Genomic DNA, 25377 nt, shown 5'->3' with positions numbered 1-25377 from the left:
ACATCTTAAATGCCTTCAAACGTCCAAATCTGCCCTCGAGAATGGTCCAATGGCACGAAGACCCATTGCCTTGCCATAAGCTCTCTTGGGGCTTTTCAAAAAGGTATTATGGGTTGCATGGTTCCTCACGGTCTGAAAGTTACGACGTTCTCTATATACTATAGTCTTGCGAAACAACCAAAAAAAAAAAAAAAAAGGAGGAGGGATGCAACACGAGGATTTCCCGGGAGGTCACCCATCCTAGTACGACTCTCGCCCAAGCACGCTTAACTGCGGAGTTCTGATGGGATCCGGTGCATTAGTGCTTGTATGATCGCATCCGTTAGTATATCCCATGCAATCGCATATATCCTTTTTTGAAAACTGAATGGATCATTCGATGTGGGTCCCACTTGATATGCGGATCGGTTTAGTCACCTTGGACGTGCTTCCAACGTCGAAAAACAATCGATAACCATGTCCAAACACTGTTTTGGAGCCGTAACTAATTGTGTCGGGATAAAAAAAAACATCTTAAATGCCTTCAAACGTCAAAATCTGCCCTCGAGAATGGTCCAATGGCACGAAGACCCATTGCCTTGCCAGAAGCTCTCTTGGGGCTTTTCAAAAAGGTATTATGGGTTGCATGGTTCCTCACGGTCTGAAAGTTACGACGTTCTCTATATACTATAGTCTTGCGAAACAACCAAAAAAAAAAAAAAAAAGGAGGAGGGATGCAACACGAGGATTTCCCGGGAGGTCACCCATCCTAGTACGACTCTCGCCCAAGCACGCTTAACTGCGGAGTTCTGATGGGATCCGGTGCATTAGTGCTTGTATGATTGCATCCGTTAGTATATCCCATGCAATGGCATATATCCTTTTTTGAAAACTGAATGGATCATTCGATGTGGGTCCCACTTGATATGCGGATCGGGTTAGTCACCTTGGACGTGCTTCCAACGTCGAAAAACAAGCGATAACCATGCCCAAACACTGTTTTGGAGCCGTAACTAATTGTGTCGGGATCAAAAAAAAACATCTTAAATGCCTTCAAACGTCAAAATCTGCCCTCGAGAATGGTCCAATGGCACGAAGACCCATTGCCTTGCCAGAAGCTCTCTTGGGGCTTTTCAAAAAGGTATTATGGGTTGCATGGTTCCTCACGGTCTGAAAGTTACGACGTTCTCTATGTACTATAGTCTTGCGAAACAACCAAAAAAAAAAAAAAAAGGAGGAGGGATGCAACACGAGGATTTCCCGGGAGGTCACCCATCCTAGTACGACTCTCGCCCAAGCACGCTTAACTGCGGAGTTCTGATGGGATACGGTGCATTAGTGCTTGTATGATCGCATCCGTTAGTATATCCCATGCAATCGCATATATCCTTTTTTGAAAACTGAATGGATCATTCGATGTGGGTCCCACTTGATATGCGGATCGGTTTAGTCACCTTGGACGTGCTTCCAACGTCGAAAAACAAGCGATAACCATGTCCAAACACTGTTTTGGAGCCGTAACTAATTGTGTCGGGATAAAAAAAAACATCTTAAATGCCTTCAAACGTCAAAATCTGCCCTCGAGAATGGTCCAATGGCACGAAGACCCATTGCCTTGCCAGAAGCTCTCTTGGGGCTTTTCAAAAAGGTATTATGGGTTGCATGGTTCCTCACGGTCTGAAAGTTACGACGTTCTCTATATACTATAGTCTTGCGAAACAACCAAAAAAAAAAAAAAAAAGGAGGAGGGATGCAACACGAGGATTTCCCGGGAGGTCACCCATCCTAGTACGACTCTCGCCCAAGCACGCTTAACTGCGGAGTTCTGATGGGATCCGGTGCATTAGTGCTTGTATGATTGCATCCGTTAGTATATCCCATGCAATGGCATATATCCTTTTTTGAAAACTGAATGGATCATTCGATGTGGGTCCCACTTGATATGCGGATCGGGTTAGTCACCTTGGACGTGCTTCCAACGTCGAAAAACAAGCGATAACCATGCCCAAACACTGTTTTGGAGCCGTAACTAATTGTGTCGGGATCAAAAAAAAACATCTTAAATGCCTTCAAACGTCCAAATCTGCCCTCGAGAATGGTCCAATGGCACGAAGACCCATTGCCTTGCCATAAGCTCTCTTGGGGCTTTTCAAAAAGGTATTATGGGTTGCATGGTTCCTCACGGTCTGAAAGTTACGACGTTCTCTATATACTATAGTCTTGCGAAACAACCAAAAAAAAAAAAAAAAAGGAGGAGGGATGCAACACGAGGATTTCCCGGGAGGTCACCCATCCTAGTACGACTCTCGCCCAAGCACGCTTAACTGCGGAGTTCTGATGGGATCCGGTGCATTAGTGCTTGTATGATCGCATCCGTTAGTATATCCCATGCAATCGCATATATCCTTTTTTGAAAACTGAATGGATCATTCGATGTGGGTCCCACTTGATATGCGGATCGGTTTAGTCACCTTGGACGTGCTTCCAACGTCGAAAAACAATCGATAACCATGTCCAAACACTGTTTTGGAGCCGTAACTAATTGTGTCGGGATAAAAAAAAACATCTTAAATGCCTTCAAACGTCAAAATCTGCCCTCGAGAATGGTCCAATGGCACGAAGACCCATTGCCTTGCCAGAAGCTCTCTTGGGGCTTTTCAAAAAGGTATTATGGGTTGCATGGTTCCTCACGGTCTGAAAGTTACGACGTTCTCTATATACTATAGTCTTGCGAAACAACCAAAAAAAAAAAAAAAAAGGAGGAGGGATGCAACACGAGGATTTCCCGGGAGGTCACCCATCCTAGTACGACTCTCGCCCAAGCACGCTTAACTGCGGAGTTCTGATGGGATCCGGTGCATTAGTGCTTGTATGATTGCATCCGTTAGTATATCCCATGCAATGGCATATATCCTTTTTTGAAAACTGAATGGATCATTCGATGTGGGTCCCACTTGATATGCGGATCGGTTTAGTCACCTTGGAAGTGCTTCCAACGTCGAAAAACAAGCGATAACCATGTCCAAACACTGTTTTGGAGCCGTAACTAATTGTGTCGGGATCAAAAAAAAACATCTTAAATGCCTTCAAACGTCCAAATCTGCCCTCGAGAATGGTCCAATGGTACGAAGACCCATTGCCTTGCCAGAACATCTCTTCGGGCTTTTCAAAAAGGTATTATGGGTTGCGTGGTTCCTCACGGTCTGAAAGTTACGACGTTCTCTATGTACTATATTCTTGCGAAACAACCAAAAAAAAAAAAAAAGGGGGAGGGATGCAACACGAGGACTTCCCGGGAGGTCACCCATCCTAGTACGACTCTCGCCCAAGCACACTTCACTGCGGAGTTCTGATGGGATCCGGTGCATTAGTGCTGGTATGATCGCATCCGTTAGTATATCCCATGCAATCGCATATATCCTTTTTTGAAAACTGAATGGATCATTCGATGTGTGTCCTTCTTGATATGCGGACCGGTTTAGTCACCTTGGAAATGCTTCCAACGTCGAAAAACAAGCGATAACCATGTCCAAACACTGTTTTGGAGCCGTAACTAATTGTGTCGGGATCACAAAAAAACATCTTAAATGCCTTCAAACGTCAAAATCTGCCCTCGAGAATGGTCCAATGGTACGAAGACCCATTGCCTTGCCAGAAGCTCTCTTGGGGCTTTTCAAAAAGGTATTATGGGTTGCATGGTTCCTCACGGTCTGAAAGTTACGACGTTCTCTATGTACTATAGTCTTGCGAAACAACCAAAAAAAAAAAAAAAAAGGAGGAGGGATGCAACACGAGGATTTCCCGGGAGGTCACCCATCCTAGTACGACTCTCGCCCAAGCACGCTTAACTGCGGAGTTCTGATGGGATCCGGTGCATTAGTGCTTGTATGATCGCATCCGTTAGTATATCCCATTCAATCGCATATATCCTTTTTTGAAAACTGAATGGATCATTCGATGTGGGTCCCACTTGATATGCGGATCGGTTTAGTCACCTTGGACGTGCTTCCAACGTCGAAAAACAAGCGATAACCATGTCCAAACACTGTTTTGGAGCCGTAACTAATTGTGTCGGGATAAAAAAAAACATCTTAAATGCCTTCAAACGTCAAAATCTGCCCTCGAGAATGGTCCAATGGTACGAAGTCCCATTTCCTTGCCAGAAGATCTCTTGGGGCTTTTCGAAAAGGTATTATGGGTTGCATGGTTCCTCACGGTCTGAAAGTTACGACGTTCTCTATGTACTATAGTCTTGCGAAACAACCAAAAAAAAAAAAAAGGGGGAGGGATGCAACACGAGGACTTCCCGGGAGGTCACCCATCCTAGTACGACTCTCGCCCAAGCACGCTTAACTGCGGAGTTCTGATGGGATCCGGTGCATTAGTGCTGGTATGATCGCATCCGTTAGTATATCCCATGCAATCGCATATATCCTTTTTTGAAAACTGAATGGATCATTCGATGTGGGTCCCACTTGATATGCGGACCGGTTTAGTCACCTTGGAAATGCTTCCAACGTCGAAAAACAAGCGATAACCATGTCCAAACACTGTTTTGGAGCCGTAACTAATTGTATCGGGATCACAAAAAAACATCTTAAATGCCTTCAAACGTCAAAATCTGCTCTCGAGAATGGTCCAATGGTACGAAACCCATTGCCTTGCCAGAACCTCTCTTGGGGCTTTTCAAAAAGGTATTATGGGTTGCATGGTTCCTCACGGTCTGAAAGTTACGACGTTCTCTATGTACTATAGTCTTGCGAAACAACCAAAAAAAAAAAAAAAGGAGGAGGGATGCAACACGAGGATTTCCCGGGAGGTCACCCATCCTAGTACGACTCTCGCCCAAGCACGCTTAACTGCGGAGTTCTGATGGGATCCGGTGCATTAGTGCTTGTATGATCGCATCCGTTAGTATATCCCATGCAATCGCATATATCCTTTTTTGAAAACTGAATGGATCATTCGATGTGGGTCCCACTTGATATGCGGACCGGTTTAGTCACCTTGGAAATGCTTCCAACATCAAAAAACAAGCGATAACCATGTCCAAACACTGTTTTGGAGCCGTAACTAATTGTGTCGGGATAACAAAAAAACATCTTAAATGCCTTCAAACGTCAAAATCTGCCCTCGAGAATGGTCCAATGGTACGAAGACCCATTGCCTTGCCAGAAGCTCTCTTGGGGCTTTTCAAAAAGGTATTATGGGTTGCATGGTTCCTCACGGTCTGAAAGTTACGACGTTCTCTATGTACTATAGTCTTGCGAAACAACCAAAAAAAAAAAAAAAAAGGAGGAGGGATGCAACACGAGGATTTCCCGGGAGGTCACCCATCCTAGTACGACTCTCGCCCAAGCACGCTTAACTGCGGAGTTCTGATGGGATCCGGTGCATTAGTGCTTGTATGATCGCATCCGTTAGTATATCCCATTCAATCGCATATATCCTTTTTTGAAAACTGAATGGATCATTCGATGTGGGTCCCACTTGATATGCGGATCGGTTTAGTCACCTTGGAAGTGCTTCCAACGTCGAAAAACAAGCGATAACCATGTCCAAACACTGTTTTGGAGCCGTAACTAATTGTGTCGGGATCAAAAAAAAAACATCTTAAATGCCTTCAAACGTCCAAATCTGCCCTCGAGAATGGTCCAATGGTACGAAGTCCCATTTCCTTGCCAGAAGATCTCTTGGGGCTTTTCGAAAAGGTATTATGGGTTGCATGGTTCCTCACGGTCTGAAAGTTACGACGTTCTCTATGTACTATAGTCTTGCGAAACAACCAAAAAAAAAAAAAAGGGGGAGGGATGCAACACGAGGACTTCCCGGGAGGTCACCCATCCTAGTATGACTCTCGCCCAAGCACGCTTAACTGCGGAGTTCTGATGGGATCCGGTGCATTAGTGCTGGTATGATCGCATCCGTTAGTATATCCCATGCAATCGCATATATCCTTTTTTGAAAACTGAATGGATCATTCGATGTGGGTCCCACTTGATATGCGGACCGGTTTAGTCACCTTGGAAATGCTTCCAACGTCGAAAAACAAGCGATAACCATGTCCAAACACTGTTTTGGAGCCGTAACTAATTGTATCGGGATCACAAAAAAACATCTTAAATGCCTTCAAACGTCAAAATCTGCTCTCGAGAATGGTCCAATGGTACGAAACCCATTGCCTTGCCAGAACCTCTCTTGGGGCTTTTCAAAAAGGTATTATGGGTTGCATGGTTCCTCACGGTCTGAAAGTTACGACGTTCTCTATGTACTATAGTCTTGCGAAACAACCAAAAAAAAAAAAAAAGGAGGAGGGATGCAACACGAGGATTTCCCGGGAGGTCACCCATCCTAGTACGACTCTCGCCCAAGCACGCTTAACTGCGGAGTTCTGATGGGATCCGGTGCATTAGTGCTTGTATGATCGCATCCGTTAGTATATCCCATGCAATCGCATATATCCTTTTTTGAAAACTGAATGGATCATTCGATGTGGGTCCCACTTGATATGCGGACCGGTTTAGTCACCTTGGAAATGCTTCCAACGTCGAAAAACAAGCGATAACCATGTCCAAACACTGTTTTGGAGCCGTAACTAATTGTATCGGGATCACAAAAAAACATCTTAAATGCCTTCAAACGTCAAAATCTGCTCTCGAGAATGGTCCAATGGTACGAAACCCATTGCCTTGCCAGAACCTCTCTTGGGGCTTTTCAAAAAGGTATTATGGGTTGCATGGTTCCTCACGGTCTGAAAGTTACGACGTTCTCTATGTACTATAGTCTTGCGAAACAACCAAAAAAAAAAAAAAGGAGGAGGGATGCAACACGAGGATTTCCCGGGAGGTCACCCATCCTAGTACGACTCTCGCCCAAGCACGCTTAACTGCGGAGTTCTGATGGGATCCGGTGCATTAGTGCTTGTATGATCGCATCCGTTAGTATATCCCATGCAATCGCATATATCCTTTTTTGAAAACTGAATGGATCATTCGATGTGGGTCCCACTTGATATGCGGACCGGTTTAGTCACCTTGGAAATGCTTCCAACATCAAAAAACAAGCGATAACCATGTCCAAACACTGTTTTGGAGCCGTAACTAATTGTGTCGGGATAACAAAAAAACATCTTAAATGCCTTCAAACGTCAAAATCTGCCCTCGAGAATGGTCCAATGGTACGAAGACCCATTGCCTTGCCAGAACATCTCTTCGGGCTTTTCAAAAAGGTATTATGGGTTGCGTGGTTCCTCACGGTCTGAAAGTTACGACGTTCTCTATGTACTATATTCTTGCGAAACAACCAAAAAAAAAAAAAGGGGGAGGGATGCAACACGAGGACTTCCCGGGAGGTCACCCATCCTAGTACGACTCTCGCCCAAGCACGCTTAACTGCGGAGTTCTGATGGGATCCGGTGCATTAGTGCTGGTATGAACGCATCCGTTAGTATATCCCATGCAATCGCATATATCCTTTTTTGAAAACTGATTGGATCATTCGATGTGGGTCCCACTTGATATGCGGACCGGTTTAGTCACCTTGGAAATGCTTCCAACGTCGAAAAACAAGCGATAACCATGTCCAAACACTGTTTTGGAGCCGTAACTAATTGTGTCAGGATCACAAAAAAATATCTTAAATGCCTTCAAACGTCAAAATCTGCCCTCGAGAATGGTCCAATGGCACGAAGACCCATTGCCTTGCCAGAAGCTCTCTTGGGGCTTTTCAAAAAGGTATTATGGGTTGCATGGTTCCTCACGGTCTGAAAGTTACGACGTTCTCTATGTACTATAGTCTTGCGAAACAACCAAAAAAAAAAAAAAAAGGAGGAGGGATGCAACACGAGGATTTCCCGGGAGGTCACCCATCCTAGTACGACTCTCGCCCAAGCACGCTTAACTGCGGAGTTCTGATGGGATCCGGTGCATTAGTGCTTGTATGATCGCATCCGTTAGTATATCCCATGCAATCGCATATATCCTTTTTTGAAAACTGAATGGATCATTCGATGTGGGTCCCACTTGATATGCGGATCGGTTTAGTCACCTTGGACGTGCTTCCAACGTCGAAAAACAAGCGATAACCATGTCCAAACACTGTTTTGGAGCCGTAACTAATTGTGTCGGGATAAAAAAAAACATCTTAAATGCCTTCAAACGTCAAAATCTGCCCTCGAGAATGGTCCAATGGCACGAAGACCCATTGCCTTGCCAGAACATCTCTTCGGGCTTTTCAAAAAGGTATTATGGGTTGCGTGGTTCCTCACGGTCTGAAAGTTACGACGTTCTCTATGTACTATATTCTTGCGAAACAACCAAAAAAAAAAAAAGGGGGAGGGATGCAACACGAGGACTTCCCGGGAGGTCACCCATCCTAGTACGACTCTCGCCCAAGCACGCTTAACTGCGGAGTTCTGATGGGATCCGGTGCATTAGTGCTGGTATGAACGCATCCGTTAGTATATCCCATGCAATCGCATATATCCTTTTTTGAAAACTGATTGGATCATTCGATGTGGGTCCCACTTGATATGCGGACCGGTTTAGTCACCTTGGAAATGCTTCCAACGTCGAAAAACAAGCGATAACCATGTCCAAACACTGTTTTGGAGCCGTAACTAATTGTGTCAGGATCACAAAAAAATATCTTAAATGCCTTCAAACGTCAAAATCTGCCCTCGAGAATGGTCCAATGGCACGAAGACCCATTGCCTTGCCAGAAGCTCTCTTGGGGCTTTTCAAAAAGGTATTATGGGTTGCATGGTTCCTCACGGTCTGAAAGTTACGACGTTCTCTATGTACTATAGTCTTGCGAAACAACCAAAAAAAAAAAAAAAAGGAGGAGGGATGCAACACGAGGATTTCCCGGGAGGTCACCCATCCTAGTACGACTCTCGCCCAAGCACGCTTAACTGCGGAGTTCTGATGGGATCCGGTGCATTAGTGCTTGTATGATCGCATCCGTTAGTATATCCCATGCAATCGCATATATCCTTTTTTGAAAACTGAATGGATCATTCGATGTGGGTCCCACTTGATATGCGGATCGGTTTAGTCACCTTGGACGTGCTTCCAACGTCGAAAAACAAGCGATAACCATGTCCAAACACTGTTTTGGAGCCGTAACTAATTGTGTCGGGATAAAAAAAAACATCTTAAATGCCTTCAAACGTCAAAATCTGCCCTCGAGAATGGTCCAATGGCACGAAGACCCATTGCCTTGCCAGAAGCTCTCTTGGGGCTTTTCAAAAAGGTATTATGGGTTGCATGGTTCCTCACGGTCTGAAAGTTACGACGTTCTCTATATACTATAGTCTTGCGAAACAACCAAAAAAAAAAAAAAAAAGGAGGAGGGATGCAACACGAGGATTTCCCGGGAGGTCACCCATCCTAGTACGACTCTCGCCCAAGCACGCTTAACTGCGGAGTTCTGATGGGATCCGGTGCATTAGTGCTTGTATGATTGCATCCGTTAGTATATCCCATGCAATGGCATATATCCTTTTTTGAAAACTGAATGGATCATTCGATGTGGGTCCCACTTGATATGCGGATCGGGTTAGTCACCTTGGACGTGCTTCCAACGTCGAAAAACAAGCGATAACCATGCCCAAACACTGTTTTGGAGCCGTAACTAATTGTGTCGGGATCAAAAAAAAACATCTTAAATGCCTTCAAACGTCCAAATCTGCCCTCGAGAATGGTCCAATGGCACGAAGACCCATTGCCTTGCCAGAAGCTCTCTTGGGGCTTTTCAAAAAGGTATTATGGGTTGCATGGTTCCTCACGGTCTGAAAGTTACGACGTTCTCTATATACTATAGTCTTGCGAAACAACCAAAAAAAAAAAAAAAAAAGGAGGAGGGATGCAACACGAGGATTTCCCGGGAGGTCACCCATCCTAGTACGACTCTCGCCCAAGCACGCTTAACTGCGGAGTTCTGATGGGATCCGGTGCATTAGTGCTTGTATGATCGCATCCGTTAGTATATCCCATGCAATCGCATATATCCTTTTTTGAAAACTGAATGGATCATTCGATGTGGGTCCCACTTGATATGCGGATCGGTTTAGTCACCTTGGACGTGCTTCCAACGTCGAAAAACAAGCGATAACCATGTCCAAACACTGTTTTGGAGCCGTAACTAATTGTGTCGGGATAAAAAAAAACATCTTAAATGCCTTCAAACGTCAAAATCTGCCCTCGAGAATGGTCCAATGGCACGAAGACCCATTGCCTTGCCAGAAGCTCTCTTGGGGCTTTTCAAAAAGGTATTATGGGTTGCATGGTTCCTCACGGTCTGAAAGTTACGACGTTCTCTATATACTATAGTCTTGCGAAACAACCAAAAAAAAAAAAAAAAAGGAGGAGGGATGCAACACGAGGATTTCCCGGGAGGTCACCCATCCTAGTACGACTCTCGCCCAAGCACGCTTAACTGCGGAGTTCTGATGGGATCCGGTGCATTAGTGCTTGTATGATTGCATCCGTTAGTATATCCCATGCAATGGCATATATCCTTTTTTGAAAACTGAATGGATCATTCGATGTGGGTCCCACTTGATATGCGGATCGGGTTAGTCACCTTGGACGTGCTTCCAACGTCGAAAAACAAGCGATAACCATGCCCAAACACTGTTTTGGAGCCGTAACTAATTGTGTCGGGATCAAAAAAAAACATCTTAAATGCCTTCAAACGTCCAAATCTGCCCTCGAGAATGGTCCAATGGCACGAAGACCCATTGCCTTGCCAGAAGCTCTCTTGGGGCTTTTCAAAAAGGTATTATGGGTTGCGTGGTTCCTCACGGTCTGAAAGTTACGACGTTCTCTATGTACTATATTCTTGCGAAACAACCAAAAAAAAAAAAAAAGGGGGAGGGATGCAACACGAGGACTTCCCGGGAGGTCACCCATCCTAGTACGACTCTCGCCCAAGCACGCTTCACTGCGGAGTTCTGATGGGATCCGGTGCATTAGTGCTGGTATGATCGCATCCGTTAGTATATCCCATGCAATCGCATATATCCTTTTTTGAAAACTGAATGGATCATTCGATGTGTGTCCTTCTGGATATGCGGACCGGTTTAGTCACCTTGGAAATGCTTCCAACGTCGAAAAACAAGCGATAACCATGTCCAAACACTGTTTTGGAGCCGTAACTAATTGTGTCGGGATCACAAAAAAACATCTTAAATGCCTTCAAACGTCAAAATCTGCCCTCGAGAATGGTCCAATGGCACGAAGACCCATTGCCTTGCCAGAAGCTCTCTTGGGGCTTTTCAAAAAGGTATTATGGGTTGCATGGTTCCTCACGGTCTGAAAGTTACGACGTTCTCTATATACTATAGTCTTGCGAAACAACCAAAAAAAAAAAAAAAAAGGAGGAGGGATGCAACACGAGGATTTCCCGGGAGGTCACCCATCCTAGTACGACTCTCGCCCAAGCACGCTTAACTGCGGAGTTCTGATGGGATCCGGTGCATTAGTGCTTGTATGATTGCATCCGTTAGTATATCCCATGCAATGGCATATATCCTTTTTTGAAAACTGAATGGATCATTCGATGTGGGTCCCACTTGATATGCGGATCGGTTTAGTCACCTTGGAAGTGCTTCCAACGTCGAAAAACAAGCGATAACCATGTCCAAACACTGTTTTGGAGCCGTAACTAATTGTGTCGGGATCAAAAAAAAACATCTTAAATGCCTTCAAACGTCCAAATCTGCCCTCGAGAATGGTCCAATGGTACGAAGACCCATTGCCTTGCCAGAACATCTCTTCGGGCTTTTCAAAAAGGTATTATGGGTTGCGTGGTTCCTCACGGTCTGAAAGTTACGACGTTCTCTATGTACTATATTCTTGCGAAACAACCAAAAAAAAAAAAAAAAGGGGGAGGGATGCAACACGAGGACTTCCCGGGAGGTCACCCATCCTAGTACGACTCTCGCCCAAGCTCGCTTCACTGCGGAGTTCTGATGGGATCCGGTGCATTAGTGCTGGTATGATCGCATCCGTTAGTATATCCCATGCAATCGCATATATCCTTTTTTGAAAACTGAATGGATCATTCGATGTGTGTCCTTCTGGATATGCGGACCGGTTTAGTCACCTTGGAAATGCTTCCAACGTCGAAAAACAAGCGATAACCATGTCCAAACACTGTTTTGGAGCCGTAACTAATTGTGTCGGGATCACAAAAAAACATCTTAAATGCCTTCAAACGTCAAAATCTGCCCTCGAGAATGGTCCAATGGTACGAAGACCCATTGCCTTGCCAGAAGCTCTCTTGGGGCTTTTCAAAAAGGTATTATGGGTTGCATGGTTCCTCACGGTCTGAAAGTTACGACGTTCTCTATGTACTATAGTCTTGCGAAACAACCAAAAAAAAAAAAAAAAAGGAGGAGGGATGCAACACGAGGATTTCCCGGGAGGTCACCCATCCTAGTACGACTCTCGCCCAAGCACGCTTAACTGCGGAGTTCTGATGGGATCCGGTGCATTAGTGCTTGTATGATCGCATCCGTTAGTATATCCCATTCAATCGCATATATCCTTTTTTGAAAACTGAATGGATCATTCGATGTGGGTCCCACTTGATATGCGGATCGGTTTAGTCACCTTGGACGTGCTTCCAACGTCGAAAAACAAGCGATAACCATGTCCAAACACTGTTTTGGAGCCGTAACTAATTGTGTCGGGATAAAAAAAAACATCTTAAATGCCTTCAAACGTCAAAATCTGCCCTCGAGAATGGTCCAATGGTACGAAGTCCCATTTCCTTGCCAGAAGATCTCTTGGGGCTTTTCGAAAAGGTATTATGGGTTGCATGGTTCCTCACGGTCTGAAAGTTACGACGTTCTCTATGTACTATAGTCTTGCGAAACAACCAAAAAAAAAAAAAAGGGGGAGGGATGCAACACGAGGACTTCCCGGGAGGTCACCCATCCTAGTACGACTCTCGCCCAAGCACGCTTAACTGCGGAGTTCTGATGGGATCCGGTGCATTAGTGCTGGTATGATCGCATCCGTTAGTATATCCCATGCAATCGCATATATCCTTTTTTGAAAACTGAATGGATCATTCGATGTGGGTCCCACTTGATATGCGGACCGGTTTAGTCACCTTGGAAATGCTTCCAACGTCGAAAAACAAGCGATAACCATGTCCAAACACTGTTTTGGAGCCGTAACTAATTGTATCGGGATCACAAAAAAACATCTTAAATGCCTTCAAACGTCAAAATCTGCTCTCGAGAATGGTCCAATGGTACGAAACCCATTGCCTTGCCAGAACCTCTCTTGGGGCTTTTCAAAAAGGTATTATGGGTTGCATGGTTCCTCACGGTCTGAAAGTTACGACGTTCTCTATGTACTATAGTCTTGCGAAACAACCAAAAAAAAAAAAAAAGGAGGAGGGATGCAACACGAGGATTTCCCGGGAGGTCACCCATCCTAGTACGACTCTCGCCCAAGCACGCTTAACTGCGGAGTTCTGATGGGATCCGGTGCATTAGTGCTTGTATGATTGCATCCGTTAGTATATCCCATGCAATGGCATATATCCTTTTTTGAAAACTGAATGGATCATTCGATGTGGGTCCCACTTGATATGCGGATCGGGTTAGTCACCTTGGACGTGCTTCCAACGTCGAAAAACAAGCGATAACCATGCCCAAACACTGTTTTGGAGCCGTAACTAATTGTGTCGGGATCAAAAAAAAACATCTTAAATGCCTTCAAACGTCCAAATCTGCCCTCGAGAATGGTCCAATGGCACGAAGACCCATTGCCTTGCCAGAAGCTCTCTTGGGGCTTTTCAAAAAGGTATTATGGGTTGCATGGTTCCTCACGGTCTGAAAGTTACGACGTTCTCTATATACTATAGTCTTGCGAAACAACCAAAAAAAAAAAAAAAAAGGAGGAGGGATGCAACACGAGGATTTCCCGGGAGGTCACCCATCCTAGTACGACTCTCGCCCAAGCACGCTTAACTGCGGAGTTCTGATGGGATCCGGTGCATTAGTGCTTGTATGATCGCATCCGTTAGTATATCCCATGCAATCGCATATATCCTTTTTTGAAAACTGAATGGATCATTCGATGTGGGTCCCACTTGATATGCGGATCGGTTTAGTCACCTTGGACGTGCTTCCAACGTCGAAAAACAAGCGATAACCATGTCCAAACACTGTTTTGGAGCCGTAACTAATTGTGTCGGGATAAAAAAAAACATCTTAAATGCCTTCAAACGTCAAAATCTGCCCTCGAGAATGGTCCAATGGCACGAAGACCCATTGCCTTGCCAGAAGCTCTCTTGGGGCTTTTCAAAAAGGTATTATGGGTTGCATGGTTCCTCACGGTCTGAAAGTTACGACGTTCTCTATATACTATAGTCTTGCGAAACAACCAAAAAAAAAAAAAAAAAGGAGGAGGGATGCAACACGAGGATTTCCCGGGAGGTCACCCATCCTAGTACGACTCTCGCCCAAGCACGCTTAACTGCGGAGTTCTGATGGGATCCGGTGCATTAGTGCTTGTATGATTGCATCCGTTAGTATATCCCATGCAATGGCATATATCCTTTTTTGAAAACTGAATTGATCATTCGATGTGGGTCCCACTTGATATGCGGATCGGTTTAGTCACCTTGGAAGTGCTTCCAACGTCGAAAAACAAGCGATAACCATGTCCAAACACTGTTTTGGAGCCGTAACTAATTGTGTCGGGATCAAAAAAAAACATCTTAAATGCCTTCAAACGTCCAAATCTGCCCTCGAGAATGGTCCAATGGTACGAAGACCCATTGCCTTGCCAGAACATCTCTTCGGGCTTTTCAAAAAGGTATTATGGGTTGCGTGGTTCCTCACGGTCTGAAAGTTACGACGTTCTCTATGTACTATATTCTTGCGAAACAACCAAAAAAAAAAAAAAAAGGGGGAGGGATGCAACACGAGGACTTCCCGGGAGGTCACCCATCCTAGTACGACTCTCGCCCAAGCACGCTTCACTGCGGAGTTCTGATGGGATCCGGTGCATTAGTGCTGGTATGATCGCATCCGTTAGTATATCCCATGCAATCGCATATATCCTTTTTTGAAAACTGAATGGATCATTCGATGTGTGTCCTTCTGGATATGCGGACCGGTTTAGTCACCTTGGAAATGCTTCCAACGTCGAAAAACAAGCGATAACCATGTCCAAACACTGTTTTGGAGCCGTAACTAATTGTGTCGGGATCACAAAAAAACATCTTAAATGCCTTCAAACGTCAAAATCTGCCCTCGAGAATGGTCCAATGGTACGAAGACCCATTGCCTTGCCAGAACCTCTCTTGGGGCTTTTCAAAAAGGTATTATGGGTTGCATGGTTCCTCACGGTCTGAAAGTTACGACGTTCTCTATGTACTATAGTCTTGCGAAACAACCAAAAAAAAAAAAAAAAAGGAGGAGGGATGCAACACGAGGATTTCCCGGGAGGTCACCCATCCTAGTACGACTCTCGCCCAAGCACGCTTAACTGCGGAGTTCTGATGGGATCCGGTGCATTAGTGCTTGTATGATCGCATCCGTTAGTATATTCCATTCAATCGCATATATCCTTTTTTGAAAACTGAATGGATCATTCGATGTGGGTCCCACTTGATATGCGGATCGGTTTAGTCACCTTGGACGTGCTTCCAACGTCGAAAAACAAGCGATAACCATGTCCAAACACTGTTTTGGAGCCGTAACTAATTGTGTCGGGATAAAAAAAAACATCTTAAATGCCTTCAAACGTCAAAATCTGCCCTCGAGAATGGTCCAATGGTACGAAGTCCCATTTCCTTGCCAGAAGATCTCTTGGGGCTTTTCGAAAAGGTATTATGGGTTGCATGGTTCCTCACGGTCTGAAAGTTACGACGTTCTCTATGTACTATAGTCTTGCGAAACAACCAAAAAAAAAAAAAAGGGGGAGGGATGCAACACGAGGACTTCCCGGGAGGTCACCCATCCTAGTACGACTCTCGCCCAAGCACGCTTAACTGCGGAGTTCTGATGGGATCCGGTGCATTAGTGCTGGTATGATCGCATCCGTTAGTATATCCCATGCAATCGCATATATCCTTTTTTGAAAACTGAATGGATCATTCGATGTGGGTCCCACTTGATATGCGGACCGGTTTAGTCACCTTGGAAATGCTTCCAACGTCGAAAAACAAGCGATAACCATGTCCAAACACTGTTTTGGAGCCGTAACTAATTGTATCGGGATCACAAAAAAACATCTTAAATGCCTTCAAACGTCAAAATCTGCTCTCGAGAATGGTCCAATGGTACGAAACCCATTGCCTTGCCAGAACCTCTCTTGGGGCTTTTCAAAAAGGTATTATGGGTTGCATGGTTCCTCACGGTCTGAAAGTTACGACGTTCTCTATGTACTATAGTCTTGCGAAACAACCAAAAAAAAAAAAAAAGGAGGAGGGATGCAACACGAGGATTTCCCGGGAGGTCACCCATCCTAGTACGACTCTCGCCCAAGCACGCTTAACTGCGGAGTTCTGATGGGATCCGGTGCATTAGTGCTTGTATGATCGCATCCGTTAGTATATCCCATGCAATCGCATATATCCTTTTTTGAAAACTGAATGGATCATTCGATGTGGGTCCCACTTGATATGCGGACCGGTTTAGTCACCTTGGAAATGCTTCCAACATCAAAAAACAAGCGATAACCATGTCCAAACACTGTTTTGGAGCCGTAACTAATTGTGTCGGGATAACAAAAAAACATCTTAAATGCCTTCAAACGTCAAAATCTGCCCTCGAGAATGGTCCAATGGTACGAAGACCCATTGCCTTGCCAGAACATCTCTTCGGGCTTTTCAAAAAGGTATTATGGGTTGCGTGGTTCCTCACGGTCTGAAAGTTACGACGTTCTCTATGTACTATATTCTTGCGAAACAACCAAAAAAAAAAAAAGGGGGAGGGATGCAACACGAGGACTTCCCGGGAGGTCACCCATCCTAGTACGACTCTCGCCCAAGCACGCTTAACTGCGGAGTTCTGATGGGATCCGGTGCATTAGTGCTGGTATGAACGCATCCGTTAGTATATCCCATGCAATCGCATATATCCTTTTTTGAAAACTGATTGGATCATTCGATGTGGGTCCCACTTGATATGCGGACCGGTTTAGTCACCTTGGAAATGCTTCCAACGTCGAAAAACAAGCGATAACCATGTCCAAACACTGTTTTGGAGCCGTAACTAATTGTGTCAGGATCACAAAAAAATATCTTAAATGCCTTCAAACGTCAAAATCTGCCCTCGAGAATGGTCCAATGGCACGAAGACCCATTGCCTTGCCAGAAGCTCTCTTGGGGCTTTTCAAAAAGGTATTATGGGTTGCATGGTTCCTCACGGTCTGAAAGTTACGACGTTCTCTATGTACTATAGTCTTGCGAAACAACCAAAAAAAAAAAAAAAAGGAGGAGGGATGCAACACGAGGATTTCCCGGGAGGTCACCCATCCTAGTACGACTCTCGCCCAAGCACGCTTAACTGCGGAGTTCTGATGGGATCCGGTGCATTAGTGCTTGTATGATCGCATCCGTTAGTATATCCCATGCAATCGCATATATCCTTTTTTGAAAACTGAATGGATCATTCGATGTGGGTCCCACTTGATATGCGGATCGGTTTAGTCACCTTGGACGTGCTTCCAACGTCGAAAAACAAGCGATAACCATGTCCAAACACTGTTTTGGAGCCGTAACTAATTGTGTCGGGATAAAAAAAAACATCTTAAATGCCTTCAAACGTCAAAATCTGCCCTCGAGAATGGTCCAATGGCACGAAGACCCATTGCCTTGCCAGAAGCTCTCTTGGGGCTTTTCAAAAAGGTATTATGGGTTGCATGGTTCCTCACGGTCTGAAAGTTACGACGTTCTCTATATACTATAGTCTTGCGAAACAACCAAAAAAAAAAAAAAAAAGGAGGAGGGATGCAACACGAGGATTTCCCGGGAGGTCACCCATCCTAGTACGACTCTCGCCCAAGCACGCTTAACTGCGGAGTTCTGATGGGATCCGGTGCATTAGTGCTTGTATGATTGCATCCGTTAGTATATCCCATGCAATGGCATATATCCTTTTTTGAAAACTGAATGGATCATTCGATGTGGGTCCCACTTGATATGCGGATCGGGTTAGTCACCTTGGACGTGCTTCCAACGTCGAAAAACAAGCGATAACCATGCCCAAACACTGTTTTGGAGCCGTAACTAATTGTGTCGGGATCAAAAAAAAACATCTTAAATGCCTTCAAACGTCCAAATCTGCCCTCGAGAATGGTCCAATGGCACAAAGACCCATTGCCTTGCCAGAAGCTCTCTTGGGGCTTTTCAAAAAGGTATTATGGGTTGCATGGTTCCTCACGGTCTGAAAGTTACGACGTTCTCTATATACTATAGTCTTGCGAAACAACCAAAAAAAAAAAAAAAAAGGAGGAGGGATGCAACACGAGGATTTCCCGGGAGGTCACCCATCCTAGTACGACTCTCGCCCAAGCACGCTTAACTGCGGAGTTCTGATGGGATCCGGTGCATTAGTGCTTGTATGATCGCATCCGTTAGTATATCCCATGCAATCGCATATATCCTTTTTTGAAAACTGAATGGATCATTCGATGTGGGTCCCACTTGATATGCGGATCGGTTTAGTCACCTTGGACGTGCTTCCAACGTCGAAAAACAAGCGATAACCATGTCCAAACACTGTTTTGGAGCCGTAACTAATTGTGTCGGGATAAAAAAAAACATCTTAAATGCCTTCAAACGTCAAAATCTGCCCTCGAGAATGGTCCAATGGCACGAAGACCCATTGCCTTGCCAGAAGCTCTCTTGGGGCTTTTCAAAAAGGTATTATGGGTTGCATGGTTCCTCACGGTCTGAAAGTTACGACGTTCTCTATATACTATAGTCTTGCGAAACAACCAAAAAAAAAAAAAAAAAGGAGGAGGGATGCAACACGAGGATTTCCCGGGAGGTCACCCATCCTAGTACGACTCTCGCCCAAGCACGCTTAACTGCGGAGTTCTGATGGGATCCGGTGCATTAGTGCTTGTATGATTGCATCCGTTAGTATATCCCATGCAATGGCATATATCCTTTTTTGAAAACTGAATGGATCATTCGATGTGGGTCCCACTTGATATGCGGATCGGTTTAGTCACCTTGGAAGTGCTTCCAACGTCGAAAAACAAGCGATAACCATGTCCAAACACTGTTTTGGAGCCGTAACTAATTGTGTCGGGATCAAAAAAAAACATCTTAAATGCCTTCAAACGTCCAAATCTGCCCTCGAGAATGGTCCAATGGTACGAAGACCCATTGCCTTGCCAGAACATCTCTTCGGGCTTTTCAAAAAGGTATTATGGGTTGCGTGGTTCCTCACGGTCTGAAAGTTACGACGTTCTCTATGTACTATATTCTTGCGAAACAACCAAAAAAAAAAAAAAAAGGGGGAGGGATGCAACACGAGGACTTCCCGGGAGGTCACCCATCCTAGTACGACTCTCGCCCAAGCACGCTTCACTGCGGAGTTCTGATGGGATCCGGTGCATTAGTGCTGGTATGATCGCATCCGTTAGTATATCCCATGCAATCGCATATATCCTTTTTTGAAAACTGAATGGATCATTCGATGTGTGTCCTTCTTGATATGCGGACCGGTTTAGTCACCTTGGAAATGCTTCCAACGTCGAAAAACAAGCGATAACCATGTCCAAACACTGTTTTGGAGCCGTAACTAATTGTGTCGGGATCACAAAAAAACATCTTAAATGCCTTCAAACGTCAAAATCTGCCCTCGAGAATGGTCCAATGGTACGAAGACCCATTGCCTTGCCAGAAGCTCTCTTGGGGCTTTTCAAAAAGGTATTATGGGTTGCATGGTTCCTCACGGTCTGAAAGTTACGACGTTCTCTATGTACTATAGTCTTGCGAAACAACCAAAAAAAAAAAAAAAAAGGAGGAGGGATGCAACACGAGGATTTCCCGGGAGGTCACCCATCCTAGTACGACTCTCGCCCAAGCACGCTTAACTGCGGAGTTCTGATGGGATCCGGTGCATTAGTGCTTGTATGATCGCATCCGTTAGTATATCCCATTCAATCGCATATATCCTTTTTTGAAAACTGAATGGATCATTCGATGTGGGTCCCACTTGATATGCGGATCGGTTTAGTCACCTTGGACGTGCTTCCAACGTCGAAAAACAAGCGATAACCATGTCCAAACACTGTTTTGGAGCCGTAACTAATTGTGTCGGGATAAAAAAAAACATCTTAAATGCCTTCAAACGTCAAAATCTGCCCTCGAGAATGGTCCAATGGTACGAAGTCCCATTTCCTTGCCAGAAGATCTCTTGGGGCTTTTCGAAAAGGTATTATGGGTTGCATGGTTCCTCACGGTCTGAAAGTTACGACGTTCTCTATGTACTATAGTCTTGCGAAACAACCAAAAAAAAAAAAAAGGGGGAGGGATGCAACACGAGGACTTCCCGGGAGGTCACCCATCCTAGTACGACTCTCGCCCAAGCACGCTTAATTGCGGAGTTCTGATGGGATCCGGTGCATTAGTGCTGGTATGATCGCATCCGTTAGTATATCCCATGCAATCGCATATATCCTTTTTTGAAAACTGAATGGATCATTCGATGTGGGTCCCACTTGATATGCGGACCGGTTTAGTCACCTTGGAAATGCTTCCAACGTCGAAAAACAAGCGATAACCATGTCCAAACACTGTTTTGGAGCCGTAACTAATTGTATCGGGATCACAAAAAAACATCTTAAATGCCTTCAAACGTCAAAATCTGCTCTCGAGAATGGTCCAATGGTACGAAACCCATTGCCTTGCCAGAACCTCTCTTGGGGCTTTTCAAAAAGGTATTATGGGTTGCATGGTTCCTCACGGTCTGAAAGTTACGACGTTCTCTATGTACTATAGTCTTGCGAAACAACCAAAAAAAAAAAAAAAGGAGGAGGGATGCAACACGAGGATTTCCCGGGAGGTCACCCATCCTAGTACGACTCTCGCCCAAGCACGCTTAACTGCGGAGTTCTGATGGGATCCGGTGCATTAGTGCTTGTATGATCGCATCCGTTAGTATATCCCATGCAATCGCATATATCCTTTTTTGAAAACTGAATGGATCATTCGATGTGGGTCCCACTTGATATGCGGACCGGTTTAGTCACCTTGGAAATGCTTCCAACATCGAAAAACAAGCGATAACCATGTCCAAACACTGTTTTGGAGCCGTAACTAATTGTGTCGGGATAACAAAAAAACATCTTAAATGCCTTCAAACGTCAAAATCTGCCCTCGAGAATGGTCCAATGGTACGAAGACCCATTGCCTTGCCAGAAGCTCTCTTGGGGCTTTTCAAAAAGGTATTATGGGTTGCATGGTTCCTCACGGTCTGAAAGTTACGACGTTCTCTATGTACTATAGTCTTGCGAAACAACCAAAAAAAAAAAAAAAAGGAGGAGGGATGCAACACGAGGATTTCCCGGGAGGTCACCCATCCTAGTACGACTCTCGCCCAAGCACGCTTAACTGCGGAGTTCTGATGGGATCCGGTGCATTAGTGCTTGTATGATCGCATCCGTTAGTATATCCCATGCAATCGCATATATCCTTTTTTGAAAACTGAATGGATCATTCGATGTGGGTCCCACTTGATATGCGGATCGGTTTAGTCACCTTGGACGTGCTTCCAACGTTGAAAAACAAGCGATAACCATGTCCAAACACTGTTTTGGAGCCGTAACTAATTGTGTCGGGATCACAAAAAAACATCTTAAATGCCTTCAAACGTCAAAATCTGCCCTCGAGAATGGTCCAATGGAACGAAGTCCCATTTCCTTGCCAGAAGATCTCTTGGGGCTTTTCGAAAAGGTATTATGGGTTGCATGGTTCCTCACGGTCTGAAAGTTACGACGTTCTCTATGTACTATAGTCTTGCGAAACAACCAAAAAAAAAAAAAAGGGGGAGGGATGCAACACGAGGATTTCCCGGGAGGTCACCCATCCTAGTACGACTCTCGCCCAAGCACGCTTAACTTTGGAGTTCTGATGGGATCCGGTGCATTAGTGCTGGTATGATCGCATCCGTTAGTATATCCCATGCAATCGCATATATCCTTTTTTGAAAACTGAATGGATCATTCGATGTGGGTCCCACTTGATATGCGGATCGGTTTAGTCACCTTGGACGTGCTTCCAACGTTGAAAAACAAGCGATAACCATGTCCAAACACTGTTTTGGAGCCATAACTAATTGTGTCGGGATAAAAAAAACATCTTAAATGCCTTCAAACGTCAAAATCTGCCCTCGAGAATGGTCCAATGGTACAAAGTCCCATTTCCTTGCCAGAAGATCTCTTGGGGCTTTTCAAAAAGGTATTATGGGTTGCATGGTTCCTCACGGTCTGAAAGTTACGACGTTCTCTATGTACTATAGTCTTGGGAAACAACCAAAAAAAAAAAAGGGGGGAGGGATGCAACACGAGGACTTCCCGGGAGGTCACCCATCCTAGTACGACTCTCGCCCAAGCACGCTTAACTGCGGAGTTCTGATGGGATCCGGTGCATTAGTGCTGGTATGATCGCATCCGTTAGTATATCCCATGCAATCGCATATATCCTTTTTTGAAAACTGAATGGATCATTCGATGTGGGTCCCACTTGATATGCGGACCGGTTTAGTCACCTTGGAAATGCTTCCAACATCGAAAAACAAGCGATAACCATGTCCAAACACTGTTTTGGAGCCGTAACTAATTGTGTCGGGATAACAAAAAAACATCTTAAATGCCTTCAAACGTCAAAATCTGCCCTCGAGAATGGTCCAATGGTACGAAGACCCATTGCCTTGCCAGAACCTCTCTTGGGGCTTTTCAAAAAGGTATTATGGGTTGCATGGTTCCTCACGGTCTGAAAGTTACGACGTTCTCTATGTACTATAGTCTTGCGAAACAACCAAAAAAAAAAAAAAAGGAGGAGGGATGCAACACGAGGATTTCCCGGGAGGTCACCCATCCTAGTACGACTCTCGCCCAAGCACGCTTAACTTTGGAGTTTTGATGGGATCCGGTGCATTAGTGCTGGTATGATCGCATCCATTAGTATATCCCATGCAATCGCATATATCCTTTTTTGAAAACTGAATGGATCATTCGATGTGGGTCCCACTTGATATGCGGATCGGTTTAGTCACCTTGGACGTGCTTCCAACGTTGAAAAACAAGCGATAACCATGTCCAAACACTGTTTTGGAGCCATAACTAATTGTGTCGGGATAAAAAAAACATCTTAAATGCCTTCAAACGTCAAAATCTGCCCTCGAGAATGGTCCAATGGTACGAAGTCCCATTTCCTTGCCAGAAGATCTCTTGGGGCTTTTCAAAAAGGTATTATGGGTTGCATGGTTCCTCACGGTCTGAAAGTTACGACGTTCTCTATGTACTATAGTCTTGCGAAACAACCAAAAAAAAAAAAGGGGGGAGGGATGCAACACGAGGACTTCCCGGGAGGTCACCCATCCTAGTACGACTCTCGCCCAAGCACGCTTAACTGCGGAGTTCTGATGGGATCCGGTGCATTAGTGCTGGTATGATCGCATCCGTTAGTATATCCCATGCAATCGCATATATCCTTTTTTGAAAACTGAATGGATCATTCGATGTGGGTCCCACTTGATATGCGGACCGGTTTAGTCACCTTGGAAATGCTTCCAACATCGAAAAACAAGCGATAACCATGTCCAAACACTGTTTTGGAGCCGTAACTAATTGTATCGGGATAACAAAAAAACATCTTAAATGCCTTCAAACGTCAAAATCTGCCCTCGAGAATGGTCCAATGGTACGAAACCCATTGCCTTGCCAGAACCTCTCTTGGGGCTTTTCAAAAAGGTATTATGGGTTGCATGGTTCCTCACGGTCGGAAAGTTACGACGTTCTCTATGTACTATAGTCTTGCGAAACAACCAAAAAAAAAAAAAAAGGAGGAGGGATGCAACACGAGGATTTCCCGGGAGGTCACCCATCCTAGTACGACTCTCGCCCAAGCACGCTTAACTGCGGAGTTCTGATGGGATCCGGTGCATTAGTGCTTGTATGATCGCATCCGTTAGTATATCCCATGCAATCGCATATATCCTTTTTTGAAAACTGAATGGATCATTCGATGTGGGTCCCACTTGATATGCGGATCGGTTTAGTCACCTTGGACGTGCTTCCAACGTTGAAAAACAAGCGATAACCATGTCCAAACACTGTTTTGGAGCCGTAACTAATTGTGTCGGGATCACAAAAAAACATCTTAAATGCCTTCAAACGTCAAAATCTGCCCTCGAGAATGGTCCAATGGTACGAAGTCCCATTTCCTTGCTAGAAGATCTCTTGGGGCTTTTCGAAAAGGTATTATGGGTTGCATGGTTCCTCACGGTCTGAAAGTTACGACGTTCTCTATGTACTATAGTCTTGCGAAACAACCAAAAAAAAGAAAAAGGGGGAGGGATGCAACACGAGGATTTCCCGGGAGGTCACCCATCCTAGTACGACTCTCGCCCAAGCACGCTTAACTTTGGAGTTCTGATGGGATCCGGTGCATTAGTGCTGGTATGATCGCATCCGTTAGTATATCCCATGCAATCGCATATATCCTTTTTTGAAAACTGAATGGATCATTCGATGTGGGTCCCACTTGATATGCGGATCGGTTTAGTCACCTTGGACGTGCTTCCAACGTTGAAAAACAAGCGATAACCATGTCCAAACACTGTTTTGGAGCCATAACTAATTGTGTCGGGATAAAAAAAACATCTTAAATGCCTTCAAACGTCAAAATCTGCCCTCGAGAATGGTCCAATGGTACGAAGTCCCATTTCCTTGCCAGAAGATCTCTTGGGGCTTTTCAAAAAGGTATTATGGGTTGCATGGTTCCTCACGGTCTGAAAGTTACGACGTTCTCTATGTACTATAGTCTTGCGAAACAACCAAAAAAAAAAAAGGGGGGAGGGATGCAACACGAGGACTTCCCGGGAGGTCACCCATCCTAGTACGACTCTCGCCCAAGCACGCTTAACTGCGGAGTTCTGATGGGATCCGGTGCATTAGTGCTGGTATGATCGCATCCGTTAGTATATCCCATGCAATCGCATATATCCTTTTTTGAAAACTGAATGGATCATTCGATGTGGGTCCCACTTGATATGCGGACCGGTTTAGTCACCTTGGAAATGCTTCCAACATCGAAAAACAAGCGATAACCATGTCCAAACACTGTTTTGGAGCCGTAACTAATTGTGTCGGGATAACAAAAAAACATCTTAAATGCCTTCAAACGTCA

General features: G+C 44.8%; 49 non-coding genes and 1 pseudogene across 49 annotated transcripts; all 50 read right to left on the bottom strand.

Moving 5' to 3' along the window:
- Positions 1-202: 202 nt before the first annotated feature.
- On the bottom strand, positions 203-321 carry LOC147931615 (5S ribosomal RNA). Its single transcript, XR_015576330.1, has one exon. It is a non-coding gene; the product is annotated as a 5S ribosomal RNA (ribosomal RNA).
- A 389-nt stretch (positions 322-710) lies between these two features.
- LOC147931614 (5S ribosomal RNA) lies at positions 711-829 on the bottom strand. The gene has a single exon (XR_015576492.1). It is a non-coding gene; the product is annotated as a 5S ribosomal RNA (ribosomal RNA).
- Positions 830-1218: 389 nt separating this feature from the next.
- LOC147931613 (5S ribosomal RNA) lies at positions 1219-1337 on the bottom strand (annotated as a pseudogene).
- Positions 1338-1726: 389 nt separating this feature from the next.
- Positions 1727-1845, bottom strand: LOC147931612 (5S ribosomal RNA). The gene has a single exon (XR_015576491.1). It is a non-coding gene; the product is annotated as a 5S ribosomal RNA (ribosomal RNA).
- A 390-nt stretch (positions 1846-2235) lies between these two features.
- On the bottom strand, positions 2236-2354 carry LOC147931611 (5S ribosomal RNA). Its single transcript, XR_015576329.1, has one exon. It is a non-coding gene; the product is annotated as a 5S ribosomal RNA (ribosomal RNA).
- A 389-nt stretch (positions 2355-2743) lies between these two features.
- On the bottom strand, positions 2744-2862 carry LOC147931610 (5S ribosomal RNA). The gene has a single exon (XR_015576490.1). It is a non-coding gene; the product is annotated as a 5S ribosomal RNA (ribosomal RNA).
- Positions 2863-3250: 388 nt separating this feature from the next.
- On the bottom strand, positions 3251-3369 carry LOC147931609 (5S ribosomal RNA). Its single transcript, XR_015576130.1, has one exon. It is a non-coding gene; the product is annotated as a 5S ribosomal RNA (ribosomal RNA).
- A 390-nt stretch (positions 3370-3759) lies between these two features.
- On the bottom strand, positions 3760-3878 carry LOC147931608 (5S ribosomal RNA). Its single transcript, XR_015576327.1, has one exon. It is a non-coding gene; the product is annotated as a 5S ribosomal RNA (ribosomal RNA).
- Positions 3879-4264: 386 nt separating this feature from the next.
- LOC147931607 (5S ribosomal RNA) lies at positions 4265-4383 on the bottom strand. Its single transcript, XR_015575711.1, has one exon. It is a non-coding gene; the product is annotated as a 5S ribosomal RNA (ribosomal RNA).
- A 387-nt stretch (positions 4384-4770) lies between these two features.
- Positions 4771-4889, bottom strand: LOC147931606 (5S ribosomal RNA). Its single transcript, XR_015576326.1, has one exon. It is a non-coding gene; the product is annotated as a 5S ribosomal RNA (ribosomal RNA).
- A 390-nt stretch (positions 4890-5279) lies between these two features.
- On the bottom strand, positions 5280-5398 carry LOC147931605 (5S ribosomal RNA). The gene has a single exon (XR_015576325.1). It is a non-coding gene; the product is annotated as a 5S ribosomal RNA (ribosomal RNA).
- A 388-nt stretch (positions 5399-5786) lies between these two features.
- On the bottom strand, positions 5787-5905 carry LOC147931604 (5S ribosomal RNA). The gene has a single exon (XR_015576191.1). It is a non-coding gene; the product is annotated as a 5S ribosomal RNA (ribosomal RNA).
- Positions 5906-6292: 387 nt separating this feature from the next.
- LOC147931603 (5S ribosomal RNA) lies at positions 6293-6411 on the bottom strand. The gene has a single exon (XR_015576324.1). It is a non-coding gene; the product is annotated as a 5S ribosomal RNA (ribosomal RNA).
- A 386-nt stretch (positions 6412-6797) lies between these two features.
- LOC147931602 (5S ribosomal RNA) lies at positions 6798-6916 on the bottom strand. The gene has a single exon (XR_015576323.1). It is a non-coding gene; the product is annotated as a 5S ribosomal RNA (ribosomal RNA).
- A 386-nt stretch (positions 6917-7302) lies between these two features.
- LOC147931601 (5S ribosomal RNA) lies at positions 7303-7421 on the bottom strand. The gene has a single exon (XR_015576147.1). It is a non-coding gene; the product is annotated as a 5S ribosomal RNA (ribosomal RNA).
- A 389-nt stretch (positions 7422-7810) lies between these two features.
- Positions 7811-7929, bottom strand: LOC147931600 (5S ribosomal RNA). The gene has a single exon (XR_015576322.1). It is a non-coding gene; the product is annotated as a 5S ribosomal RNA (ribosomal RNA).
- Positions 7930-8314: 385 nt separating this feature from the next.
- LOC147931599 (5S ribosomal RNA) lies at positions 8315-8433 on the bottom strand. The gene has a single exon (XR_015576146.1). It is a non-coding gene; the product is annotated as a 5S ribosomal RNA (ribosomal RNA).
- Positions 8434-8822: 389 nt separating this feature from the next.
- On the bottom strand, positions 8823-8941 carry LOC147931598 (5S ribosomal RNA). Its single transcript, XR_015576321.1, has one exon. It is a non-coding gene; the product is annotated as a 5S ribosomal RNA (ribosomal RNA).
- Positions 8942-9330: 389 nt separating this feature from the next.
- LOC147931597 (5S ribosomal RNA) lies at positions 9331-9449 on the bottom strand. The gene has a single exon (XR_015576488.1). It is a non-coding gene; the product is annotated as a 5S ribosomal RNA (ribosomal RNA).
- A 391-nt stretch (positions 9450-9840) lies between these two features.
- Positions 9841-9959, bottom strand: LOC147931596 (5S ribosomal RNA). The gene has a single exon (XR_015576320.1). It is a non-coding gene; the product is annotated as a 5S ribosomal RNA (ribosomal RNA).
- Positions 9960-10348: 389 nt separating this feature from the next.
- On the bottom strand, positions 10349-10467 carry LOC147931595 (5S ribosomal RNA). The gene has a single exon (XR_015576487.1). It is a non-coding gene; the product is annotated as a 5S ribosomal RNA (ribosomal RNA).
- A 388-nt stretch (positions 10468-10855) lies between these two features.
- Positions 10856-10974, bottom strand: LOC147931594 (5S ribosomal RNA). Its single transcript, XR_015575878.1, has one exon. It is a non-coding gene; the product is annotated as a 5S ribosomal RNA (ribosomal RNA).
- A 390-nt stretch (positions 10975-11364) lies between these two features.
- On the bottom strand, positions 11365-11483 carry LOC147931593 (5S ribosomal RNA). The gene has a single exon (XR_015576486.1). It is a non-coding gene; the product is annotated as a 5S ribosomal RNA (ribosomal RNA).
- A 389-nt stretch (positions 11484-11872) lies between these two features.
- On the bottom strand, positions 11873-11991 carry LOC147931592 (5S ribosomal RNA). Its single transcript, XR_015576271.1, has one exon. It is a non-coding gene; the product is annotated as a 5S ribosomal RNA (ribosomal RNA).
- Positions 11992-12381: 390 nt separating this feature from the next.
- LOC147931591 (5S ribosomal RNA) lies at positions 12382-12500 on the bottom strand. Its single transcript, XR_015576319.1, has one exon. It is a non-coding gene; the product is annotated as a 5S ribosomal RNA (ribosomal RNA).
- A 386-nt stretch (positions 12501-12886) lies between these two features.
- LOC147931590 (5S ribosomal RNA) lies at positions 12887-13005 on the bottom strand. The gene has a single exon (XR_015575710.1). It is a non-coding gene; the product is annotated as a 5S ribosomal RNA (ribosomal RNA).
- A 387-nt stretch (positions 13006-13392) lies between these two features.
- Positions 13393-13511, bottom strand: LOC147931589 (5S ribosomal RNA). The gene has a single exon (XR_015576485.1). It is a non-coding gene; the product is annotated as a 5S ribosomal RNA (ribosomal RNA).
- Positions 13512-13901: 390 nt separating this feature from the next.
- LOC147931588 (5S ribosomal RNA) lies at positions 13902-14020 on the bottom strand. The gene has a single exon (XR_015576318.1). It is a non-coding gene; the product is annotated as a 5S ribosomal RNA (ribosomal RNA).
- Positions 14021-14409: 389 nt separating this feature from the next.
- LOC147931587 (5S ribosomal RNA) lies at positions 14410-14528 on the bottom strand. Its single transcript, XR_015576484.1, has one exon. It is a non-coding gene; the product is annotated as a 5S ribosomal RNA (ribosomal RNA).
- A 389-nt stretch (positions 14529-14917) lies between these two features.
- On the bottom strand, positions 14918-15036 carry LOC147931586 (5S ribosomal RNA). The gene has a single exon (XR_015575877.1). It is a non-coding gene; the product is annotated as a 5S ribosomal RNA (ribosomal RNA).
- Positions 15037-15426: 390 nt separating this feature from the next.
- On the bottom strand, positions 15427-15545 carry LOC147931585 (5S ribosomal RNA). Its single transcript, XR_015576316.1, has one exon. It is a non-coding gene; the product is annotated as a 5S ribosomal RNA (ribosomal RNA).
- A 386-nt stretch (positions 15546-15931) lies between these two features.
- LOC147931584 (5S ribosomal RNA) lies at positions 15932-16050 on the bottom strand. The gene has a single exon (XR_015575709.1). It is a non-coding gene; the product is annotated as a 5S ribosomal RNA (ribosomal RNA).
- Positions 16051-16437: 387 nt separating this feature from the next.
- LOC147931583 (5S ribosomal RNA) lies at positions 16438-16556 on the bottom strand. The gene has a single exon (XR_015576315.1). It is a non-coding gene; the product is annotated as a 5S ribosomal RNA (ribosomal RNA).
- A 386-nt stretch (positions 16557-16942) lies between these two features.
- On the bottom strand, positions 16943-17061 carry LOC147931582 (5S ribosomal RNA). Its single transcript, XR_015576145.1, has one exon. It is a non-coding gene; the product is annotated as a 5S ribosomal RNA (ribosomal RNA).
- A 389-nt stretch (positions 17062-17450) lies between these two features.
- On the bottom strand, positions 17451-17569 carry LOC147931581 (5S ribosomal RNA). The gene has a single exon (XR_015576314.1). It is a non-coding gene; the product is annotated as a 5S ribosomal RNA (ribosomal RNA).
- A 389-nt stretch (positions 17570-17958) lies between these two features.
- On the bottom strand, positions 17959-18077 carry LOC147931580 (5S ribosomal RNA). The gene has a single exon (XR_015576483.1). It is a non-coding gene; the product is annotated as a 5S ribosomal RNA (ribosomal RNA).
- Positions 18078-18467: 390 nt separating this feature from the next.
- Positions 18468-18586, bottom strand: LOC147931579 (5S ribosomal RNA). Its single transcript, XR_015576313.1, has one exon. It is a non-coding gene; the product is annotated as a 5S ribosomal RNA (ribosomal RNA).
- A 389-nt stretch (positions 18587-18975) lies between these two features.
- LOC147931578 (5S ribosomal RNA) lies at positions 18976-19094 on the bottom strand. The gene has a single exon (XR_015576482.1). It is a non-coding gene; the product is annotated as a 5S ribosomal RNA (ribosomal RNA).
- A 389-nt stretch (positions 19095-19483) lies between these two features.
- LOC147931577 (5S ribosomal RNA) lies at positions 19484-19602 on the bottom strand. The gene has a single exon (XR_015575876.1). It is a non-coding gene; the product is annotated as a 5S ribosomal RNA (ribosomal RNA).
- Positions 19603-19992: 390 nt separating this feature from the next.
- LOC147931576 (5S ribosomal RNA) lies at positions 19993-20111 on the bottom strand. The gene has a single exon (XR_015576312.1). It is a non-coding gene; the product is annotated as a 5S ribosomal RNA (ribosomal RNA).
- A 386-nt stretch (positions 20112-20497) lies between these two features.
- LOC147931575 (5S ribosomal RNA) lies at positions 20498-20616 on the bottom strand. Its single transcript, XR_015576217.1, has one exon. It is a non-coding gene; the product is annotated as a 5S ribosomal RNA (ribosomal RNA).
- A 387-nt stretch (positions 20617-21003) lies between these two features.
- On the bottom strand, positions 21004-21122 carry LOC147931574 (5S ribosomal RNA). Its single transcript, XR_015576311.1, has one exon. It is a non-coding gene; the product is annotated as a 5S ribosomal RNA (ribosomal RNA).
- A 389-nt stretch (positions 21123-21511) lies between these two features.
- On the bottom strand, positions 21512-21630 carry LOC147931573 (5S ribosomal RNA). Its single transcript, XR_015576310.1, has one exon. It is a non-coding gene; the product is annotated as a 5S ribosomal RNA (ribosomal RNA).
- A 387-nt stretch (positions 21631-22017) lies between these two features.
- LOC147931572 (5S ribosomal RNA) lies at positions 22018-22136 on the bottom strand. Its single transcript, XR_015576003.1, has one exon. It is a non-coding gene; the product is annotated as a 5S ribosomal RNA (ribosomal RNA).
- A 384-nt stretch (positions 22137-22520) lies between these two features.
- LOC147931571 (5S ribosomal RNA) lies at positions 22521-22639 on the bottom strand. Its single transcript, XR_015575708.1, has one exon. It is a non-coding gene; the product is annotated as a 5S ribosomal RNA (ribosomal RNA).
- Positions 22640-23027: 388 nt separating this feature from the next.
- Positions 23028-23146, bottom strand: LOC147931570 (5S ribosomal RNA). The gene has a single exon (XR_015576554.1). It is a non-coding gene; the product is annotated as a 5S ribosomal RNA (ribosomal RNA).
- A 384-nt stretch (positions 23147-23530) lies between these two features.
- LOC147931569 (5S ribosomal RNA) lies at positions 23531-23649 on the bottom strand. The gene has a single exon (XR_015575707.1). It is a non-coding gene; the product is annotated as a 5S ribosomal RNA (ribosomal RNA).
- A 387-nt stretch (positions 23650-24036) lies between these two features.
- LOC147931568 (5S ribosomal RNA) lies at positions 24037-24155 on the bottom strand. The gene has a single exon (XR_015576309.1). It is a non-coding gene; the product is annotated as a 5S ribosomal RNA (ribosomal RNA).
- A 387-nt stretch (positions 24156-24542) lies between these two features.
- On the bottom strand, positions 24543-24661 carry LOC147931567 (5S ribosomal RNA). The gene has a single exon (XR_015576002.1). It is a non-coding gene; the product is annotated as a 5S ribosomal RNA (ribosomal RNA).
- A 384-nt stretch (positions 24662-25045) lies between these two features.
- Positions 25046-25164, bottom strand: LOC147931566 (5S ribosomal RNA). Its single transcript, XR_015575706.1, has one exon. It is a non-coding gene; the product is annotated as a 5S ribosomal RNA (ribosomal RNA).
- Positions 25165-25377: the final 213 nt, after the last annotated feature.

The sequence above is a fragment of the Camelina sativa genome, chromosome 12 (genome assembly GCF_030686135.1).
Source record: "Camelina sativa cultivar CO46 ecotype springtype chromosome 12, ASM3068613v1".
NCBI classification, from domain to species: Eukaryota; Viridiplantae; Streptophyta; class Magnoliopsida; order Brassicales; family Brassicaceae; genus Camelina; species Camelina sativa.
This window is presented reverse-complemented; position numbering and strand designations above follow the sequence as displayed.